This window comes from Cebus imitator, unplaced genomic scaffold, assembly GCF_001604975.1.
Source record: "Cebus imitator isolate Cc_AM_T3 unplaced genomic scaffold, Cebus_imitator-1.0 Scaffold218, whole genome shotgun sequence".
Lineage (NCBI taxonomy): Eukaryota > Metazoa > Chordata > Mammalia > Primates > Cebidae > Cebus > Cebus imitator.
Genome location: NW_016107533.1, coordinates 541,975 through 566,353, shown reverse-complemented (window position 1 = coordinate 566,353; position 24,379 = coordinate 541,975). Strand labels below are relative to the sequence as shown.

The window sequence follows — 24,379 nt, the reverse complement described above, 5'->3', positions numbered from 1 at the left end:
TGGGAGAGTTTTAGAAACATTTCTGCTTTGCAAAGTGCTTCAATCACATGATCTCCCATTTTTGTTTCTTTGTTATGCATTTTTTGCTTCTGATTATTTTAATTTACAATTCAAAACTATATTTTTATGATATACAACATGATGTTTTGAAATATGTATATATTATGAAATGGCTAAATCAAGCTAATTAGCATATGCATTACCCCACATATTTATTAATTTGTGGTGAGAATACTTGAAATTCACTCTCGGCCGGGCGCGGTGGCTCACGCCTGTAATCCCAGCACTTTGGGAGGCCGAGGCGGGTGGATCACGAGGTCCAAAGATCGAGACCATCCTGTTCAACACGGTGAAACCCCATCTCTACTAAAAATACAAAAAATTAGCTGGGCATGGTGGCGCGTGCCTGTAATCCCAGCTCCAGGAGGCCGAGGTTGTGGTGAGCCGAGATCGTGCCATTGCACTCCAGCCTGGGTAACAAGAGCGAAACTCCGCCTCAAAAAAAAAAAAAAAAAAAAAAAGAAATTCACTCTCAGCAATTTTCAAGTATACAATACATTGTTATTAATTATAGTCACCATGTTGTACAGTAGCAGCCGCTTCAATAAATGATGTTGGAAAACTGAATAGTTTTAGACCCTTATCTCACACTATATACAAAAATTAACTCAAAAATAAAGACTTAAATGTAAGATCCGAAACGGTAAAGCTACTAGGAAAAAAATTATGTTTCTAAGAATTTTTGTTCAATTTTTGTATTACTTTTCAATATGCACTTCCATATGATACGTGCATATCGTTAGTACTGCATTCAACTGTCAGGAAATTATAAAGTAAGGGGATATATATTAAGGGCCACATATCTTCAAACACATTATGCCCTTCAAATTACTTCCTCTCAATCCTAGCAATGACCGAATTTAATTTTCATGTGTAATGGGCGCTTTAAAAATAAAAGTGATACACAACAAAAGAAAACAAATCGGAAGAATGGGACGATGTCTCTTTTAACAGCAGGAAGCAGTTACAACACGGCTGTGACCATACAACATCAACTCCAGCAGCTGCCAACTCGCTAGCCAGGCGCGCAGGTGGTAGCCAGGCGCCCCCATTGCGCTTGCGCGCAGCAGCGGCGTTCCAAGGAACCCAGGCCGGCCGGGCGCTCTTCCCGTCCCAGTTTATCTAGGACCCTGCGCTCGCGCTGGCGGCGTCCCACCATAGCTTTCCAGCTTCGTTTTTTAGCCCTGGTATTCGCGTAGCGAAGTGACAATGGGGAAGGGAGCAAGTGGGACTGGCAGCGGCAGCCTAAGAGGCAGAAGGGACGAAAGGGGCGAGACCTGCGAGAGTTCCCCATGGAAGGAATTCCATTTTATGCCTGCAGACCTTGGGAAGCTGGTATTTCTCAGGGTGGAACTGCGGGGCGCCCTCCTCCCCAAAGCAGGGAGGACAGGAAGCACCAGACACAGGAGGTACCGCGGGCCCATTTCCCGCTCGCCACCGGAGTTCAGTTCCACAGAATTCGAACCCAACTTCCAAGAACCCACCACTGGCCCCTCTGGTTGGTTATTATGATTCACTAATTTTCTGTTTAAAACCTGCAGAATTTTCGCTTTGTCGGCACTTCTAAATACATACATATATATATATATATATATATATATATATTTCCGGTAACGTTATGGAACCTCCATGACCAACTTACCTACCACTCAGTCCCTTATTTGTAACGTCGTCAAATACATGATGCTTTAAAATTCTCAAAAACATGGTTGGCTCTTTGAACGCATTTGGGGCATCCCCTTTCTAGTATTGGTGTGTTAGACTTACTGTCAAAAACAGAATTACAGTGCAGTGTAAAAATATTGGTTATTATTTAGTCTTTTTCCCTCTCAGTAGTATACAGCATGAATCACAGGAGCATAGATCTGGAATTTTAACCTTGTTAATTAACATAATTTCCTCATCACTTCTGTGAGTCACGATCATGTGAAAACTGCTGAGAGTTAGACATAGGCACAATGCAACACACCTTTTCTAAATGGAGATGCCAGTGTCCTCCTTCCTACCCATCCCAATTTCTCTGGTGATTAATGGGTAAGAGTTTAAAACCTTGTAACTATTAGTGATGGGAGCTCGTGAAAAAAGTTGCTAATTTGAATTGGTTTGGTGCTCTATCAATTCAACTAATTCGCAAAATAATAATACAGATAATGCTGAAATATAACTTTTGCTGCCATACAATAGAAGATTGTGGGCCAGGGTAAGATATTTAAAGAAAGGGCCTGGAGTTTCCAGCTCCCCTCCCTCTCCCTGAAGAGAAGTTCAGCTGAAGGTGTCCCACTGTCTGCCCATCTTAGTAGGTGACCTTTGGGGAGGCCCCTTTACAGGGGCTGTCAGATTCCAAGGGACCTCCTGCCCGGGTTAGCTTCCACCTAACAGTCTTTTCACTGTTCAGTGCCCCTTGTAACTTCTTTTGCTGACCATAGGGCTTGGCCCATCTTCTCAGGCTTCCTGGAGCAGAAAAGGCATGAATGTTCCAGCTTCTCCTGTCCTGTGTCCAAACAACTGTCCTGATATTTTAAATATTTTGAAGACTTCCACCCTCATCATATAAATTACAGAAATAATTGGAACAATTCTACATCCAACTACATCCTTGGGTTTGAATTCTGGCCCCGTCACTTAACAGCTGTGAAAGTTTGGACAAGTTATGAAATAATTTCAAGCTTATTTTCTATATTTGTAAAAGGGCAATAGTAACAGTGCCTGTTTCCTAATGTTGTGGTGAAAACTGAATAAGATATTACATGTAAAGCTCTGATACATGAGCTATTAATAAGTATTATTTCCTTTATTTTGTTTTTTGCTTCACTTCCTAAAAGCTGTGTTATTTTGGACACAGTTCATTAATCAAATGGGAGGGGCAGGTAATAGTAGAATCTATTGTTGGTGTTGTTGTGAAGATTACATTAATGCGTGAAAAGCATTTAGAACAAGACTGGGCTTATACTAAATGGTAAAGAATGTTAACTAACTTTATTCCATACATTGATGTTTAGATCTAGACCCTTAATTAATGGTGGACACAGAAGGAACACAGAGTCAGTTCTCTTTTCTGTTTTCTATGTGTTCAGTGTGAAGAAAGGAGCACACAGACTTCCTTTGAGAACTCCGACTGCTGCTTTCTCTTCAGTGTCTACTATCTACTTCCAGACTGCTTTCCAGGCTCTTCCACTAGGTCTTGCTCTGACCTGAAGAGTGACTAAAGGAAGGTAGGATTAGTGTTTGTTTTGGCCCTTAATTGAGGACTGGAAGACATGCAGGGGACACCTATTCTGAAGACACAGAACCATCCTAAATGTATGGGATATGGAGTGATCTTGGGCTTTTGGTGTTCTTCAGGGACACTTATACTTCTCCCTTCAGGCTGACTGGTCATGGAAATCTATTTTCTAGTCTTTATTACTTCAGTTTGAGGCTCTAGCACTTGCTAAGTTCTTGAGAGGATGCATACTATTAAGTTTTCTGCAGTTAACATTCCTCAGTTCCTGCAGCCAGGATTGACTGAGCATCTGGTATGGAAGGTTGGGTATTAGAAGCCAGGTGTATGGTGAAGAGAGCCGATCTGGTAAGCCCCCCTTTACAGACATCAAAGGCATACTTCCAGCCATTTATTGGCATTAGCTTTGCAGATTATGTAATGGTGCAGGTACAGTGAACCTAATGCTGGGTTTTCATGAAGGAGAGAAGGCAGGCCAACCAGATGAGAGGGGTGAAAGAATGGTACCAAAAAGGTCTTTCTTGACATTTTTTTTTTTTTTTCCAGCTGGATTTTCACAGCTGGCTGCTTAAACGCCAGGTAGGGAATGAAAAACATGTTTCTCTTCTGCCACTTATCTAAAGTTTCCTAATTGAACCAAAGCATATATCATATATATTTTCTACAGCAGAACTCAGCATTTAGTCCAATGGCCTGCTGAAAGAGATAGCCCTTCACCTGGAAAATGCTGCTTCTTGCTCTTAAGGCTCAATGTCGCTCTCTATAGCTGTTTTGAAAATAGCATCACAATTGCTCACTTGGCATCAGGAATAGGGTGGTGATAGGGTTGATGAAAAAGAATGTGTTTCTACTATAAGTTAAAATATTTTTAAAATATTTAGATGTCAGATCTCCTTGGCTGCCAGATTCTTAGTTCAACTTTCTCCTTATTTTCACTAAAACTGAAGGCTTTTCTAAACACAGAAGGCAGAGTACCTCCTGACATCTAGCACTAGGTTTTTTACCCTATTGACTAATGCTTTACAGTTAAAACAGAATATATTTTGGCCATGTGGTTATCTGAGAAAAACTTTTGGTCATGTTTAGTATGTGGAAAGAATTTTTTTATCCTTTTTTAAGGATGGTGAAGGATGGAAATGAGAACGAGCTCCCTAGAAAAATCTGCAAGACGGCCTGTGGGATACAGATAGTTGCCTCCTAAATGTAGGCAGACTGCTGAGTGTTTTAGATCCAGTGATTACACAATCTGTTATAACATAAATAGATATCAATTTTAAGCTAAAAATGGATTTTGCTAGTGGGTCATGTGTAACAGCTCTCTCCAAATGAAAAAAAAAAATCTGATTGTAGTTAACTATGAGATATTTTAACAGACTAAAACTATAAAAAAGATTAAAGAATCTGTTTTCCATACAGTATATCTTTCTAAGCCACAACCAAAACCAAACAGCTATATGTGGATTAATTTCTTGAATAGTCCTGGGGAAGGTCACAGTTATGCTGGTGATTATATCTGTATAGAAATAGTTGAGAACTAACACACTTATTCTCTTAAAACTGTGTTTTTACTTTCATGGAAAATAACCCATTGCACACTGAATTGGTTTGTTTGGTAGACAAGATTTTAATCAGCACTATTGTAGGAGAGAGTCAAATTCTTGGCAGGGCCTGGAAAAGAGGGTCTGGGGTCTATGGATACTTCCATAAGTATACTTACCAGATTTAACATATAACACACAATATATATGGGAATTGCACAGTCTATTTGGAAACAGCAGTATGGCTAATATCCAAAGAAATGAGAGAAAGGCTTTGGCCTAAGTTCCTGGAACATTTGTGTGATCGCTGTTTTGAGTTTCAGGAATACTTTGGCAAAAGGTAAAGGGCTTTCAGAAAGACCACCTATCCCTATCCTACAGTGGTTTAGTTAAATAATTTATAATTTTCAGCTACATTTAATTACTTTTTCACCTTACTACTCTTAAAAATGCTATCTCATATTGAATAATGACATTGTGTTTATTTGCTGGGTAGATGAGTAAAGTCAAAATAAAGGCTTTAAGTTTGCAAATGTAGAAAACTGTTATTTAAACAATCAAAAAAGAAAGAAAATAAGAGGACTTGATTTATTATATAGCATTTAATTATACTATTTAGGAATGTTTTTACAATTTTAAAACAGAATTTCCTAACCTGGGTCTGTGAACTATAGATGAATTGTTAGGCTGCACAAGGTCTGTGAATTTACTGATATTATAAGCAGAATTTCAAATATGTGTGCATATGTGCTCTTTGTTGGATACAGATTTTTCTTACTTACATGAGATTGCCAATGATGTTCAAGAATTTTAAGAAACCAATTTAAAAACCACCAGTTTATAGGAGCCATGCATGCCAAATTTTAAGTAAAAAAAAAAAAAAATATGTAGACAATTTGTAAAAGTTGCAATAGAATTAATTTTCTCCTAAATGGTAATTGAAGGATATCTGAGAACATCTTTTCAAATAAATATTTTTCTTAAGGGATTATTACAAGCAGAGAATGCATTATGCTTTCTTGGCATATTGTACTTGATCCAATATTTAAGGCATGGAGTTTGTCACACTGAGTAGTGACATTCATTTGTAAAATTGATAGCATGAAAAAATAGAACAAACTTGCTATATCAGGGAACTGAATATTTGGATTATTGTATATATCATGTAAGAAACTTAGAATATTTGGTTTATTGTGTATATAGTGTAATAAACATGGATAATATTTTAAGAAATTTAGTGCATATCTCTCACTTTTGATAAGTACTTCAGTTTCCCAGTCACTTTCATATCTACTATCTTGTTGGAGCTTCACAACTAACTCATGCATAGATTGTAAGAATTATAATTCTCTTGATTTTAGATTAAGCAAAGTGAGGTTGTTGCATGGGTTCACCACAACTAATGAGTCAGATTTCAATTTAGATCTCTTGACTTCTAAAATTTTAGAGTTTTAAAATTGTAACTTATTCTTTCTCTATGTGTAACAATAGAAGCTACTATTCTTTTTTTTTTTTTTTTTCTTGAGATGGAATTTTGCACTGTCGCCCAGGCTGTAGTGTAGTGGCGTGATCTTGGCTCACTGCAATCTCCGCCTCCTGGGTTCAAGCAATTCTCCTGCCTCAGCCTCCCGAGTAACTGGCATTACAGGCCTGTGCTGCCATTCCCAGCTAATTTTTTTGTATTTTTAGTAGAGACAGGGTTTCACCATGTTGGCCCAGATGGGCTTGATCTCCTGACCTTGTGAACTGCCCGCCTCGGCCTCCCAAAGTGCTGGGATTACAGGCGTGAGCCACTGTGCCTAGCCGAAGCTACTGTTCTTTAATAACTTAGAGGGCACTCTCAGGATCACATGTTGATTGTTACTATGACTGTTGTTATCACTACATAGTTCAAAATAAAACTTCTCATGATTTAAGCCTTCTGATAATTTGGAGTCTAAGCATGGTGATAAACACTATCACAGGATTGTTTTCTAATAAAAGTGTTGGTTAACAAAGTTCACTTTGCAAGTGGCAAGTTTCCGACTCTGTCATAGTCATATGAATAAAATCATTACTGTCATCATATAGTTCCCATATTAAGCACTCTAGCTCATATCCACATTTTGTTTATATGCCATATATAACAAGAAAAGATATTCATCTCTGCAAAAAGAAGCATAAAATAAATATATTTATGGAATAAGGACATTAGAAAAATTATCAGATGATTTACATATGGATATTCTGTATTATAAAATTTTAGGCTGTGTGCAGTGGCTCACACCTGTAATCCCAGCACTATGGGAGGCCAAGGCAGGTGGATCACAAGGTCAGGAGTTTGAGACCAGCCTGACCAACATGGTGAAACCCCATCTCTTCTACAAAATACAAAAATTAGCCTGGCATGGTGGTGAGTGCCTGTAATTCCAGCTACTTGGGAGGCTAAGGCAGGAGAATTGCTTGAATCTGGGAGGCAGAGGTTGCAGTGAACCGAGATCATGCCACTGTGCTCCAGCCTGGGCAACAGAGTGAGACCCTGTCTCAAAAAAAAAAAAAAAAAAAAATCTAAGTTTGGTTCAAAATTATTGACTGAGTGTTGACATTATCAGGCACTGTGTTGGGCTCTAGGCATACAATGGTAAATATGATGAACCCTGATACAAGTTCTCAAGGAACTTGTGTTTAATGGAGAATTGGGACTCTAAGATCTGGATTGTGTCAAGTGATTTTTTTTTAATACACAATATTTGTATAGTAAATCTGTGTGAATTTGTGGAAGCCAGGACATCAGGATATTGGTAGAGACCTCTTTCTAGTTTCATGTTGTGGATGGAAGCTAGAGAGTTCATGTTTGGTCTTTCCAGATGCCTGTCCTTTGTAAAGAAGGAAACTTTTCCTATTTGGGTTAATAAGTTTTCTGATATGATCTTTCAGCAGGGATTTGATAAGCTCTTACAAGAGTCACAGAGGAAAATTAAAACATAAGTGTGTAATCATTCTAAGGCAAATTACAATTTTCTACAAGTTAGAGATACCATGACTTTTGACAAACCCTTCGAACTTAATGCAGCCTTAGGTTTCTTCAACTTATTACATAAATTAAATATATTTTATCTGTCTGCATTACAGGATTGTGATAGCTCTCTGGATAGTTTAACAAATGTATACTAATGAATAATTGCTGAAGATTAACAATTTGCTTTCTCATTTTTGGCTTATAGTTTTATTTTCTAAAAAAAAGGATCAAAAATTTATATTCCTTCCCAAACTAAAAAAAAAAAAAAAATCCCAGATTTTTAATTTATTGATAAAATTTCATTACTTGGAAAAAATTATTAAATATAGACTTGTTAAATTTACCTTTGTTGTTGGTTTATTGACAATAATTGGAGGGAAAATAACAGCCTTATTAAGTTATAATTTACAGGTACATGCAGTCAAATTAATGCTTTGTAAGTGACAAATGATTTTTAGTAAATTTATAGAAATGTGCACCCATCTAGTTTTAGAACCTTGTACCATCCCCAAAATATCCTTTAAACACATTTATAACCACCCCTTGTTCCTCAGCCCCAGGAAACCACTGATTTGCTTACTGCTTTTATAGACTTGTTGTTACTGGAAATTTCAGATAAGTGAAATTATGCAATCTATAGTCTTTATAGTGTGACTCCCTCTACTTAGCATAATGTTTTTGAGAATCATCCGTGTTATAGCATTTATCAGTATTTCATTCCTTTTAATTCCTGAACAGTATTGTGTGGTATGAATATAAACATTTTGTTGATACATTCACTACTTTATGGGTACTGAATTGTTTTCAGTTTTTAGCTACTATGAATAATGATGTTGTGAACATTCACATACAACCGTGTGGATATAAGTTTTCAGTTCTCTTGAGGAGGTAGAAACCTTGGAGTAGAATTACTGAAATTTATAGTAAGTTCATGTTTAATATTTTTAAAAATTGCCATATTGTTTTTTCAAGTAGCTGTATCATTTTACATTTCTACCAGCAATATATGATGGTCCCAGTTTTTTCACATCTTTGCCAACATTGTCAGTCTTTTTGATTATAACCATTCTAGTTGATGCATAGTGGTATCTTATGAGGTTTTAATTTTCATTTTTCTAATGACTAATGATTTTGAACATCCTTTTACATGCTTATTAGCCCTTTGTATATATTTTTGGCAAAATGTTGATTCAAATTTTTTGCCTTTATTTTAATTTGGTTGCTTATCTTTTTGAGTTGTAGAACTTCTTGTGTATTCTGAATACAAGTTTTTTATCAGATACACAATTTGAAAATATTTTCTCCTGACCTATGACTTGTCTTTTAATTTTCTTAACAGTGCTTTAGGAAGAGGTAACTTTAATTATGATGAAGTACAATTTATTAATTTTGGTTTTAGAGATTTGGCTTTTGGAGTTAAATGTAGTCACTCTTTGCCTAATCCCAGGTACCAAAGATTTTGCATGTTTTCTTTTTGAAGTTTTATACTTGAAGGTTTTACATTTATGTCTATGATTCATTTTGAATTAGTATTTGAAAATAATGTGAGGTGTTTAGAAAATTGGTCAGTAAGACACTTTTGGAGTTTAACTTGGAAAATAGTGCCTTTAGCAAGTAAATGTGTAAGAAACAAATTGCTCAAATGAGCTCTTATCTTTTCTATTATAAAATGAGGACTTTCTTATTACAAAAGAAGGTTGGAAGGGATTTATGATTTGCAGCATTGGAGTAGTAGGGACCAGAGGTACCCTTTAACCTGGAACAACAACAACAAAGACAAAAATATACAAAATAATTTTTTTAAGATACTGGACTTAAGGCAACCAAATATAGTGACCACTGAGAGATAGGAAAATGAGGCAAACCTTATGATTTCCCCAGTTTACTGCCTTGACAGAAATTCCAGATTTTGGGCAGGGAGGGAGAAACCAAATGGAGCCCAGCAGACACTAGGAAGACCAAAGCAATTAGAATGATTAGGAGAGACTCCTGGAAAACAGAAAGATACAGGGAAAGAACACTAGGTATTTGCAAACGGTCACGTACAGTTTTCAGCCGAGTACTGTTTAGTACATGAATGTGAAGAAAACTATGTTAGGCCAGAAAAAGAGCTACCCAAAAGGTTTAGCTATAACAGTTCACGTGGTTCACATCAGACCCTAAATTGTGTTTGTTCTCACTAGACAGACTAGACATCTCATAATCTACATAGCATTAGAGAATAATTAGCTCTAAACTAAATATGCCCTTGTCCCACCTAACAAATACAAAAAGCAAGGCCCAAGGGGATCAAACTGTTTCCAAGTAACTTAACTGTACCACAGGAAAAAACAAAACAAAACAAAACATTAAGTACTATTTATAGGAATACAAAAATATCCAGCAACCAAGTGAAAATTGGTAATTCTTGAGGCCTAATAAATAATTACTGATCATGCAAAGAAGAAAGAAAATAGGACCTATGATGAGAAAAAAATTAATCTATCAAAACTGACCCAGAACTGATTTGAAAATTTTCATATGAGAACATTAAAACAGCGATTATAACTTTGTTTCACATATTTAAAAGTTAGGCAAAAATATAGACAATCTAAAGAAAAAGATCCAAGTCAAATGTCTAGAGAAGAAAACTACAATATTGGAGATAAAAAATATACAGTGGGATGGCATTATGGTAGATTACACATTGTAGAAGAAAAGATTGATGTTCTTAAAGATATAGCAATAAAAACTAACCAAAATAAAACACAGACAAAAAAAATTTAAAAAAACAATCAGTGAGTTGTGGGACAACTTCAAACAAAATCCCTGAATGTCAGGAAAGCAGAGATATCAAAAGTATTTGAAGAAAAATGGCCAAAATGTTTCCAAATTTGTTGAAGACCATGAACTGACATATCCAAGAAATTCAATCAACTTGAAACACAAGAAACAGATTACATCAAGGCATATCACAATCAAGTTGCTCAAAGCCAGAGATAAAGAGAAATATCTTAAAAGCAACCAGAGAATAAAGATACGTGCATGCGCGCGCATGTGTGCGCACACACACACAGACACACACACACTACAGAGTAACAAATGTAAGTTTGACATCACTATGTCATCAGAAGCAATGGAAGCAAGAAGATAGTAACACAGCATCTTTTAAAAACTGGACGACAGCAAACAAAACAACAACATACAACTCTAGAATTCTATACCCATAATTCAAAATGGAGACAAAATAAAGTCCTCTTCAGACCTATGAAAGCTAAAATAATTAATCACCTGCAGACCCTCACTACAAGAAATGTTACATAAATTCCTTCAGGAGTAAGGAAGATGGTACTGGGTAGAAATATGAATGGGTGATCTAAACAGAAGAGGAGCACCAGTCACAGTAACTGTATTTATGTACATGAACTGTTACCACCAATCCTTTTTGATAGTTCTTTTCTTGGTCAAGTGTAGTTTCCCTGAATTCATGCAATGAACAGTAGGAGACAGCTGAATACTGGAGGGGACACTTTGCAAATATCCAGAATTTTTTCTCTGTGTATTTTCCTGCTCTCCAGTACTCTCTTCCAAGAATTCTAACTGCATTGTTTTCCCCAATTTAGAGAGTCTGCTGAACTCCACTTGGTTTCTTCCCTTCTGCTCCATGAGCTGGAATTTCTGTCAAGGCAATGAACTAGGGCAATCATAAGGCTCACCCCATTCATTTCCTGTCTCTCACTGGTCATGTATTTTTGTTGCTGAAAGTCTAGTATCTTGATAACCACTGTTTTATACATTTTGCCTTTTGTTGTTATTGTTGCTCCAGGTTAGAGGGTAAATCTGGTACCTACTATTCTGATGTTGCAAATCAGAAGTCCCTCCCAATCTTCTTTGGTAACAGGAATTTTCTCATTTTCCAATAGACAAGATAAGGGCTTATTTTAGCATACAATTTGTTCCTTACACATTTGCTTGCTAGAGATACAGTTTTCCAAGTTAGTCACCTGAGGAGTTTTCTTGATCAATTTCCAAACAGCGGCAAACTATCTTTTCTTTGACCCCTATTGATCCTTTTTAGAACACAATTTAATTGATAACGTTCCTTTTATTATACAGTTTTCAAATAGTCTTGGCAGTTTTCTTTTTATTGCTTTTCTCCTTTATGACTGGATTTTAGTCCCAGCAGAGGAGCCCCACTCCTTTTGTCAAATATGCCTCTGAAAAAAAGCTTTCTGGGGCTATTCTATAGATGGTTTCTTCCAGCTGCAATTTCAAGTGTCGATCTGAAAGGAGAGCCTAATTTGTTTGATTTCTGATTTCTATGATAGCATAAGTCTCCCTAAGCACAGTAAAGAGTTAAAGTTAGCTGCAGCTTATCATAGCAGGATTTGAATTTCAAAAAAANAAGGAAATAGAAGGTTTTTATTGAAAGCCCTTAGATCTTTTGTTTCCTTTCCAAGACTTAGAAGAACATTTTTTTTTTTTTCATTCTCAGGGCAAAATGAAATCATTATTCCATCTTGTGCTAGAAGAGTAAGTATTTAGCTAATACATAGTTAAAATATTTCCTTTTCTTAGCATGTGTAGTCCTCAACAGATTTAGTGAGGATTACTGAGCTCTTGTTTTTATTTTTGTTTTTTATTTTTCCTTTTGTAAAATAGGTCAGGCTCCTTAGAGGCAAGTAATTCAATAAAATAGTTGTCTAACATGTGAAGTTTAAAAGACATCTGTTTAAGAGGACTAGACAAGGGGAAAAGGGAGGAAATGACATATATATATATATATATATATATATATATATATATATATCACGGCTTCTGCATACAAATATGCCCACTCATTTTGTGGATGGTGACTTACTGGCAAATCCATTAGAGCTGCAGGGGTGGCCAGGGCTCTGAGCCAGGTTGCCTGGATTCAAGTCCTGGTTCTTGCCCTTATTAGCTGAGCAATCTTGGCCAAATTACATATTAAATAATTTCTGTATATCTCCATTTCTCCAATAGTAGGTGGGGGTAGTGAAATCACCTCTTTCATAGGTTTGATATGAGGATAATTCAAGTTAATATTTATAAAGCACTTGGAATAATTCTTGGTAAGCAAAACATACTGTATAAGTGTTGTATAAAATATGCATTTAAAAATATATTTACTGGGAAATGTAACCATTTGTTGACCCAAGAATTACCCCATATTTGGAAATGTTATGAAAGTTGAGCTCTACCAGGAAATTTAGTTCAAATATCTGTAAAAATACTTACATAGAAAAGACTAGTGTTTCCTACACTATAGGAGCTTATAAGAAAACATTTTTTAAACTCAAAAGTGTATTGAGGGCTCTCCAGGTATTAATCACAATGCAAGGCATCAAGAAGTTAAATATAAGTTAGGCCCAGGCTTCATTTAAAGAACACTGCAGTTAACAGACAAATAATTGGATCATTTAAAAATAATATACAGATGCAGTACCAATAATGTTTCCACAGAGTACCAGGTAAAAGCACCTAATCCAGGAGTATGGGGGTGGGGGGACTGGGAAAATAGGTCAAAGAAAGCTACCTGGAGTTGTTGAATGTAAATCAGGCCATGAGGAAGGAAAGGGAATTCCTGGCAGAGGAAGAGAATTGCCATTGTGATCCAAAGAACAAAGTCAGTCATATGTTCAGCATTGCCAGAGCTCCTGATAGGTCACTAGGTTTTGAGACTAGACTGAAGCTCTGAACTTTAAGATACAATTTTATTATTTTTCCCACATGTGAGGTGAGTTTCAGTGTTGACCCATAATAACTAGATTCATAAGTAGCTGATTTTCAGCCATATATCACATTATGACTATACTGGAACTTGAAATCTTGCACAATAGCCAACGGACCATATGTTCACGAAGCCTCCAATTTTTAGCCTGTTTGTTGAGCCCATTTAGGAAATCAAATTAGAGATCAGAATGCTGATCACTCAGCATCAAAATGGAACAAAGGTCATAGACGTTCTTGTGACACATTTCCAACAACCGATATTAGTGGATACTCTTCACTTTTTCAATTTGCAAATATCTCAACCTCAATGATACCTATTGTTCCTTGAGGGTTAGAAGAAACATCCTCTTCTGGAGACAACTGAATAAAATCTGACAATTGAGGCTTTATGGCTCTCTAGTTTTAGAATTTGTGCAGGATTATGGATTTAATATACTATATTTAGGCTATTATATTATAATATGATTGATGTGGCAACAGCTTTCTCTAACACCAAATCAATGATTATGTATATTGTTTCAAAGAAATTGTATATATTCTTGATTGCATATGGTGGGTTCTTTTCTGTACAAAAAAATACAAAACCTTTCCCAACATAAGTTGGTTCTGCCATGTTGATATTCATCATTTGTTGATTTTTGTTAGATTTCAAAGGAAAATTTTCTTATCTCTCAATTCCAAGGCTTTTTAAATTTTGAATTTATTTTTACTTTTGTAGCTGACTGCTTACTGACTAAATACAATAGTCATTTTGACCTTTTTACTTCTAGGTCTAGGCAATGAAAGAACTGCTTAAATAAACATCTCTAGTATGCAGAGTATTAGAATTAAAGCTGAGAAATAAAAACCAAAACACGGTGAGAGAGAAAGTTATTATACTTCATTTTCAAATTTCAGAAATAGAAGAGAAACCCCAAATGTACTATATTTTCATTTCTTGCGTCTTTCTTCTTTAGTATGTCACCCAGGCCAAATTAATACCTTGTCCTCTTCAACACCTTGAAGTCAATATCTTACCACATAAATCCATTAAAAATTGTTCATATCTTTTGAAATTGTGTCTTGCCTTTAATAAATCAATAAGTAATGATTTCCTGAGTTGAATATTGCAGTATCTATCAAAGGGGAAAGAATCATCTGTGAAAAACATAGTCACAGTTCTTTGTCATTATGAATCTCAGATTATTTTTGGGGAGACAAGATACATACATTAAAAGATATCAGATATGTTTTTTTATTAACAATCAGTAAGTACAAATTGCTTTACTAGAGAATATAATCAGTCGCATTTCCAAAAAAAAGTTATAACGGGTTTAGAGTACTTCAAAATCTTTAATAATTCAGGTGAGACTTGTGGTGAATCTTAAAGCATGGATAGATTAATCAAGAAGTGGCACAAAGGACATATTAGAAAATGACGAGCTTGAGAACAAGCAGAGATAGGAATGAGTGTGTGTTTGTGTGTGTGTGTGTGTGTGTGTGTCTGTTTTGAAGAACGGGCTATAATATCCCTATTGGGAGAAAGACTGTTCCTGTTCTGAAAGACAGGTAAATATATTTGAATATGTAAAAATAGCTACCATTTATAAAGTGCTTACAATGCTAAGTGTCCTACATAAATTATCTCTCTTAATCCTTAACCAAAAACCAGTGAAGTAGATAGCACCATTTTCATCACCATTTTATTTATGAGGAAGCTGGGGCTTAGTGCCTAAGGTCACACAGCCAAAGAATAGTGGGGCCAAGATTGGTACTTAGAAAGTTTGACTGCTGAGTCTAGGGTACCTTTAAAGGAGAATCAGGCCACATATTTAATGATCTTAATTATAAGAGACATGAATTTTGACCTGATGTTTTAAGGTAACAGAAGACCATTATAGTTCTGAGAAGCACAATGAAACTGACATCTAAAGATGAGTTGCCTGTCAGAGGTACATAGAGTGATTTGGGGTGAGCTCATGAAATCAATAGGGAGAAAGGGGTGAAAGTGAGGACAAGTCAATGATGAAAATTATCAACACTTCCTTATGTCTCTGTATTGTTTGACTGTACTACTGACAGATGTTTGGGGCATAGTAAAAGGTTGCGCATCATAGCCTGCACTCCTTCTGGCACTACTCATTCCTGCAGTGAGTTCTTTCTAATGTAGCTGAAGGAGCTAGACTGGGCCCCATGAGTGAGGTACTTTAAGGTTTGAGTAATTTGGCCAGTTGGGGAGAGATTATTTTGTGAGCCAGGAAATAAAATGAATAATTCTCCAGATATCTGGAGTGGGTGTAATTCATTACTTGAGCATACGTGATACTCACCTCAAGGCTCGTTAGACCTGGCTGTAATTCAGGATATTCCATCATTTTTATTGACAGACGCCATGACCATGAATTTGTTTCCGGTCTGCTAAGCATGGCAGTATGATATGATCTCTGACTTTCTCTTTTCTTCTTCTTCTTACTCCTTGGCCTTTAACTAAATCCTATTATACAATAGTCATTTTGACTGATTGGTGTTTTTAACGTTTTCAAAAATTCCAATGTGCTTTGACACTGGTAGTTCTGTAAAACAGCGATATAAGTAGAGAATTAAGTCCAAGCAGCAACAAAATTTTTCTTTTGACTTCAGCAGGCAGAAATATTTTAACTTCCTAGTCTACTCAATACAGAAAAATGTTCTTGTTAAAAAAAGGAAAAAATAACTGAAGTATATAGGTACTATAGTCTCTGAGATTTTCTGTAACAAAAACAACAAAATAAAAATGCCTTCATGTTGTAGATAGCTGATTTTAAAACTCAATGAGTAGTATTATTGCCAAGAGTAATTAAGTTATTCAGATTTTGACCATATGGTAGTTACAATAAAACAGTTTTAATGTCCTTTTTAACTAATTCTATCATCTATGCTACTTTGTACTTTGGAGGCTGCTTCTATTGATTGATTATTTTTTTCCTTCATTATGGGTTGTATTTCCCCACTTCTTTGTATATCTGTAATTTTTGACTGAATGTCAGATGTGAATTTCATGTTGTTCAGTGCTGATATTTTTGTTTTCTTTTAAATATTCTTAAGCTTTCTTCTGGGTTGCAGTTATTTGGAAACAGTTTGATCCTTAAAGTTGCTCCTTTCAAGTTTTGTTAGGTGAGACTAGAGTACTAAATTTAGCACAAAATACTCCTCTCTCCTGGGGCAATACCCTTCCAAATACTCTACCAAATGCCTTTTTTTTAATTATGAGTTTTTTCCCCCCTATTCTGGCTGGTAGGAATATGAACTATTTCCCACCTTGTGTGATCTCTGGAGATTCTCCTGCTTGTTGCTTGCTGCCAGTTCTCTCCCTGCTCCGGTACGTTCCTCACACACAGGTGCTCATCAGTACCCAGCTGAAGCCCTCTACCAATCACTGGATCTCTCTTACTCTTTCTCTCTCTCTTTCTTTTTCTCTTTCTCTCTCACTCTCTCTGTGCAACTTTCCTGGTCATTCTCCTCTCTCTGTGCAACTCTTTCCTGTCACATGAAGTCTGTGAAAGCCTGTGGCTGTAAAGAATGTTGAGCTGTGGATTCCATCAGAGATAGTAAAAGGGGCCTCGAAATATTCTGAAATTTGCAGGAGGGTGAAGTAAATACCTAAGGTAATTGTGATAGATAGTGCCTGAAAGTATTTGCTCTGCAAATTCCGTCCACCTTTGCCTTTGAATTCTCAACTTCGTCTCAGCGCAGGAATACCATCAGACTCCCAGCACAGTGGCCAGGAAACCCTCTACAAGCAGTAAGTGGGGACATCCTGGGCTCACTTAGCTTGTTTCCCATCTCTCAGAGCTCTTTCTCGCACTGTCTGTTTTTGATGTCTAAAATATATTTAGACTGGTTTCTTAGTTGTCTAAAGATAGTGAGTATATCTTATCCTCGATACCTGTCTTGATTGGAAGTGAAAGTCCAGTTATTCAAATTTTTAAATATATCAAAAAATAAAGTAAAAATTTGAAAAATTTGGTGCTTACAGTAAATTGTGAGAGACTTACTTGTGCTCGAATTGAATCTGGACTCACTTAGTAGATGTCCTGCAAGCCTTGTGTGCAGAGGATCTCTTCCAGATTATCATTACGTCTCTTCACAGCAAAACTTGATGTTAAAATTATATTGTCCTACATATCAAATTTTTGTGAGGAGAAATGAGCCAAGAAAAAAAAAAAAGAATTTCCAGAACAGCAGTTGTGGCAGTCTGTTAACTACATTTGGGATCGAAACGGTGGTGATATGTATATTTATATATATACGAAAACCTACGTATTTTGTTTTGAGTACTGTTATAACTGATTACTGACAATAAAATGTTTGAGTGCAATGAGTGTTATGATTGATTGGGTTTTTGGTTAAATTAATACTAATTTGATACCTCTTGTTTTATGCCTTGCTTTGAAAATCTTCCTAATATTGTTTAATTTGTATACTTGGGAACTAGAGAAAATTTGATATAATTAAGCTTTTGCAAACTTAATTAAGTTTATATTTTTCATATACCTATGATTCAAGTAGTATATCTAGGTCAATGTTTTAAATATCAGTAATCATTTTTTAGCACTGTAGATGTGGCTAATGTGATTTCACTGGGCTCAATTGTCAGTACATTGATCAGATAAAAGATATTCAGCATCTAGAAAGCTAGACACAGATATATTCCCAGATCGGGCCGGGATATAGTCCAGGGGAGATTCCAGGAGAGCAAGCAGGAATGGTCTCAGCAAGTGGGAAGTTGACAACTAAGAATCCAACAGGATGTGATATACATCTTATAGGTGGGAAGGAAGGTCTTGCAGTAAAATAGAACACTCCAGATCCAGGAAGACTGTAACTTTGGGGAGACCTGGATGTAGGTAACTTGGGGAAAAACATGGAAATTAGAACGTTAGTCTCTGAATAAGATGGAGTAGGGAGGGGCAGGCAAGGCACTAGTCTCCAAGGAACTGAGAGAAAGAAAGAGGGGATCTAGAAAAACACAAGAGTATAAGTACCCAGTGGTATTATAAAGTGACTTGATGAAAGTCGTACTTGCTACAGGGATGAGAATGTGGTTTCCCTGGCACCTTGTCTATGGATCTGATCTGTTACTTTTAAGTAGGGTCACTCTTAAACATGTAAATGACTGTAGGCATCCATGTGAGAGACCTTAAAAAGAATGAGACAAGCAGTTTGTTATGATGTTGGAGAATGTGCTGCGTGTACCATTCCTAACCCTTTAAATCAACTCCATATAACTCCACAAACATATGCTGAGAGAGTATTAAAAGCTGTCAGGGCTTATCACACTAGGAATCAATCCAGATCTCCTCTCTTTCACCTACTTGCAATATTACCTCATAGCAGCTCTCCTTGTGTTTCAGGACTTCAAATCCTCCAACTCCATACTCTCAGTTTTTCTTTTGACACTTGACAACTTGCCCTTGCTTAAGATTTTTTTGTTTGGCCTCCCTCCAGGACATTGCTTTGGAAATTCACTCTCTGATCTTCTGCATGCTGTAGATCTTGTATGCCATTAAAGACCCTATGACATTGATTGGTGTGTGTCCTTTAACCCTTTGATCAGTGGACAGTTTCAACCCTGAGTTATAGCCTAGAAATGACTTATTTGAATAAATGCCTCAGGTAAATTTGTTCTCTTTGGTTTGGTTCAACACCCTTATATTAAACATCTATTGTGAGTCAGGGCAGTGACCTAGGTCCTGGAACTGGAAAGATCTGTCTCCACAGCTAAGGAGGTTGCAGTTTAGGGTGAAGAACTCATAGGTAGCAGATAGTACATTAGAGTGTGATGAGTGCTTTGAAGAAATCCATGGATACATTTGCTAAGAAGAGGGGACTATTTAACAAAGAGGAGAGAGACATTTCATGCAGTATGGCGATGAAGGGAAGGTTGGAAAATCTAGGGAATTGTTTTCCCATTTGCTTCCTAGTATTAACAGAAAGAGTATGGGAAAATTCTAATCAAATAGTTTCACCAGATGATCATAAGAAGTCTAATAATGGATTCAAAATATAGAACCATCTACAAAATACTTTGAGTGGACAGTTTTCATCATAGTGCTCTTAGGGTGTGGTTAGAGCCTAGTTTTAAAAATTACCAATCATTTGTGGTGCTGAACATAATTTCTGGCTCTATCATTCCTGCTGTATTCATGTCTGCAAGCCTTTGTGTGTCCCTGTGCCAGTATAGATAATGATTACTGTGCAAGTGTGTCAGTTATCAACTTATTGTCTCTCAGTTCCAAATGCACTCTTCTATATATGTTATGTGACAACAGAATTTTTTAAAGCATTTCTAACTTAAATTGAGCACAGTGCTAGGTTTTCTTAATAGAGAATGCTGGAAGGACAATGGGAAGGAAGAGGTTTCCTGAAATTTCTGGTGTGGGCTGGGGAGATGAGCAGTGTGGGTGTGAGGACATCTGGTAGAGCCTGTCCCAGCTACAGGCTCAGAAAGCAGTCTTTCTGTGATCTTGCAGCCTTGGCCTGACAATGCCCATTCTGCAGCTCACTTGACATGGAGCCTGGAGTACTGTGCAGCTTGTATGCAGCTGCCAGTGCCCAGAGTATCACAAAACAGGTAGTTATTCTTTCTGCATTCTCTGCCACATTCCTTGCCCTCCGAAGGCCTAGCCAGTGCTCAGATTCCCACTGCACATTCATACCACCAGTTACTGCTCACTGGCTCACTACTTGTGCTCTGAAAGATGGCCTGTCATTTGTCCAGCAACTCAAGACAAATTCTGGCCTGGCCAGATTATCAAACTTCTCCACTGTCTAATGGTTGAACCACCCCTTCTCCAACAAAGTCTTACCCTCTACCAAATTCCCTTGGTTACTCTCTGTCAGTTCTGGAGCACTATATAAAATTTCCTCTTATAGTTTCTGCTTTATCGTAGTTTAATTATTCTTTATATTCACTTTCCCTGTTTAACCACTATATGGTTTCGATCTCCTGACTGGACCTGGACTGCAGCAGGATTTATCATGAGGAGTACATGAAGTAACATTTGGCATAATAAATGATAACAATTATAGCTAACCTTGTTATCTCTTCCTTCTCTCCAACAAAATCCTAAAATTTGCTTGTAAAAATATGTGTGTGTGTGTATAGGGACTTGTGTGTGGATGAGACTAAGTTCATTCAATGACAGTTGTGCTTCTCCTTCAGTGTGCTACACCGTCACTTATTAACAGAAATATAGATTTTAGTGCTGGAAGGAAGCGTTAAGATCATCTAGTTCAACTCCGTGGAAACAAACTGATGAACAGGAAAGCTAAGATTCTTGCTCAATGGCACAGTGAATTCTGGATATACCTGTAAAAGAAGCCATGTGTCTTGATAACCAGTCCAGGGTTTTCTCTGTGGCTGGAATTTATTCTCCATATCAGTTTTAAAGACAGAATAATCTAGATGGCTGTATTAGTTTCCTATGGCTGCCATAACAAATCACCATAAACTAGGTGGTTTAAAAAAAATGGAAATTTATTCTCTCACAGTTTTGGAGGCTAGAAGTTTAACACCTGGCAGGGCTGTGTTCCCTCAGGGGCTCTGGGAGATAATTGTTCTTTGCCTCTCCCAGCTTCTGGTGGCTGCCTGTTTTCCTGGGCTTATGGTTGCATCACTGCCTCCATCTTCACATTAACTTGTCCTTTATATACCTGTCTTCTCCGCTTTGTATTTTTTATAAGGACACTTGTCGTCGGATTTAGTTTTCATTTGAATAACCCGAAGTAATCGCCTTATCTCAAGATCCTGAACTTAATTACATCTGCAAGGACCCTTTTGCCAAATCAGGCAACATGTACGAGTTTCTGGGGACTAAGATGCACACATACCTTTATTGGGGTCACCATTCAGGTCAGTACAATGTTTTGTGTTTTTAAAATAGATTTAGATCCCTAAGGTCTATGATGTGGTACTCTACTAGCTTGGTTAATAAAATACAGAAATTTTTTTCCAATAGTTACTTATTCTACAGCATATTATTTACCAAAGTGATTTGCTTAGGTTTTGTAATGGTAGTCATGCTATGTGAACTTATTGTGGGGAAACAGTCTTTTCACTGTTATATGTCATAACCAACTGATTCACATAGTTGACAGGCTGATCTTAATGCAAACTTAGGCATGAGGAGAAGTTGGCTGTGACACACCCTTGTGTAGTATCTTCACCACACCATCAAGCAGGGGCTTTTACTAATATCTGAGGTTAAGCTTCTTGCATAAGGCATTAGAAAATCCAAGGAAAATTTTCGGCCAGTGATCACATGAACCAGCCTGTTGACTACATTTTATAGAGGTTTAACTAGAAAAGTTTCCGTCAGGGGTTCAAATATAACCCATTATTTTTCTCTGTGTTAAGCTGACGTGCTGTAGAAGAGTTCCTCCTATAGCCGATAGCTTTGCCCCTTTTTCTTTCTCATACATCGCTTTTTGTTTAATCCCATTTATGGGAAGTGTTTTTTTTAAATATTTATTAAATTAAATGAGGCAATTTTGAGCATAATAGTAGACTCTGCCTAAGCAGAAGGAATATGTGCTGTGGTTGTGGAAGAGGGAAGAAGACATGTTCTCACATAGGAATGTTGGTTGAAAAATATGTGTTAGATTCAGGATAATTGCTACTAATTAATTCTATAACGTAGACAGTTGGAAATGCAGGGTCACTCACCCTTCCTATTACCCAAACTGGATAGGTCTTCATAAAATTATGCTTTGCGATAAGTTATTTAGATCCATTTCTTACTGGTACTGGTGGTAAAAGAAAAAAAAGATACGATTTCCTTTTTTTTTTTTTTTTTTGAGATGGAGTCTTGCTCTGTAGCTAGGCCCAGGCTGGAGTACAGTAGCATGATCTTGGCTCACTGCAACCTCTGCCTCCCAGGGTCAAGAGTCTCCTGCCTCAGCCTCCCAAGTAGCTGGGATTACAGGTGCCCACCCACCCCCGCCCCTTGCAGCTAAGTTTTGTATTTTTAGTAGTAACGGGGTTTCACCGTGTTAGTCAGGATGGGCTCAATCTCCTGATCTTGTGATCTGCCCGTGTCGTGTTGGCCTCCCAAAATGCTGGGATTGCAGGCATGAGCCCCTGCGCCTGGCCAAGAGATATGATTTCTAAAAAATGTCTTGGTGACTATCTTTTCTCCCACATATGTTTGTCTTTATTATTTTGGGATATGCCAGGAGTAATGACTCTTTCTAAACCAAGTCCTTTAGGATCTTAAGATACAAATTAAGTTGGATTGGCTGAAAACTAAATTCAGATGATTATATTTGCCAAACTTAATGTCAAAACACAAGTTGTGTCTTTTCTTGCAGCAGCTAAAAACAAAAACAAAAGCTAAACTCTGCCTTCTAAAAAACGGAATTCCCTACAGAGATTTCCTGCATTTTTTTTCTTTCTGATGTTTAGATGACATTGAGTATCACTGATTCTTCCTATACATGTTTTCTGTCAAGAAAAACTCAGAATTTCCTTCATAAAGGACAAAGCCATGAGTCTTCTTGGTACCCAAATGCTTTGGAATCTGCTCACTTTAAAGTGCTCTCTATGTCAAAGTTCTTATAATTATTACGACTTCAGGTGGAGAATCTCAATCAGAATATTCTCTTTAACATCTGCAAATATCCTTTTCTGCACAAAGACAATAGTGGAAGTCAGAGATTGGGGGGTGAACCTTGCAGCATATCAGAGAGCAGCCACTTCTGTTTGGGAACCTGGAAAGCTTTGTCCTGCCACTTTTCACAGCACAATTGATGAATGGATTAGTGGAATGATGAAGTGAAGAAATGACAATGGAAGAAAATAAAGAAATGGGTGTCAACATAGAGATTCTTTGATTTGACTGAAGGATACTGTTTATGTTTTCTTATACTCTACTGTCTGCTCTTTGCCTTCTCCTTTCCCTTTCCCTTGCCCAATGTCCTTCTCCTCCTCCATCCTGGTTGCATGCAGTCTTTCACAGCTCCTCTTCCACTGCATGCTGGAAAAGTCTAGACATTCATTCAGTCAGCAAATATTTGTTGGGTTTAATTATGTGTTCTGTACTATGTTAGATGGTGGCTATAGAGTACTGAATAAACAATATGCTGGCTCACATGGAGCTTTTACTCTAGCAGGGAAGTTAGAGCCTGAACTAGCAGTTCTGTGTGACACACAGTGGAAGATTTCTTCACCAGAGTTCCAGAGAGCTGTTCCCTATAAGGGAAGAGCCTCAGCAAGGCAGACCAGATTATATACACAGGGCTGAGCATAGGATAGAGCTTCCCAAGCCCAGTGGCCAAGTGGAGGGCAGACTGGAAGGTGGGCAGCAAAGGCTCTAGAAGAAAATGAAGATACTTTTTGTAGCCACCTAGATTGAGAAGTTTTAAGAAAACAGACATCTATACTGTGTGTTTATTTTTGTTTCTTTGAAAAGCTCTCTGCATGAAGCACTATGTAAAATCCCTGGGCTTTTAAGGTAATACAAACGAAGATTTTGTAAAATATATTCTGGCTGGGCTTGGTGGCTCACACCTGTAAACCTAGCACATTGGGAGGCTGAAGCAGGTGGATCACAAGGTCAGGGGTTTGAGAACAGCCTGGCCAATATGGTGAAACCCTGTCTTTACTGAAAATACAAAAGTTAGCCAGGTGTGGTTGCGGGTGCCTGTAGTCCCAGTTCTCGGACTCGGGAGTCTAAGGGAGGAGAATCACTTGAACCTGGGAGGTGGAAGTTGCAGTGAGCCCAGATCGTACCAGTGCACTCCAGCTTGGGTGACAGAGCGAGATACACTGTCTCTCTTTCTCTCTGTCTCTATTTTTTTTCTCTCTCT

The 24,379-nt window shown here is 37.2% G+C and overlaps 1 long non-coding RNA gene across 1 annotated transcript in view; it reads left to right on the top strand.

Annotated features, from left to right (window-relative positions):
* Window positions 1–1,274: 1,274 nt before the first annotated feature.
* Window positions 1,275–24,379, top strand: part of LOC108318359 — a 148,961-nt gene continuing 125,856 nt past the window's right edge. The window contains exons 1-2 of the long non-coding RNA XR_005203503.1: window positions 1,275–1,558; window positions 3,135–3,272. This is a non-coding gene — a long non-coding RNA (uncharacterized LOC108318359). The remainder of the gene's footprint in view (window positions 1,559–3,134; window positions 3,273–24,379) is intronic.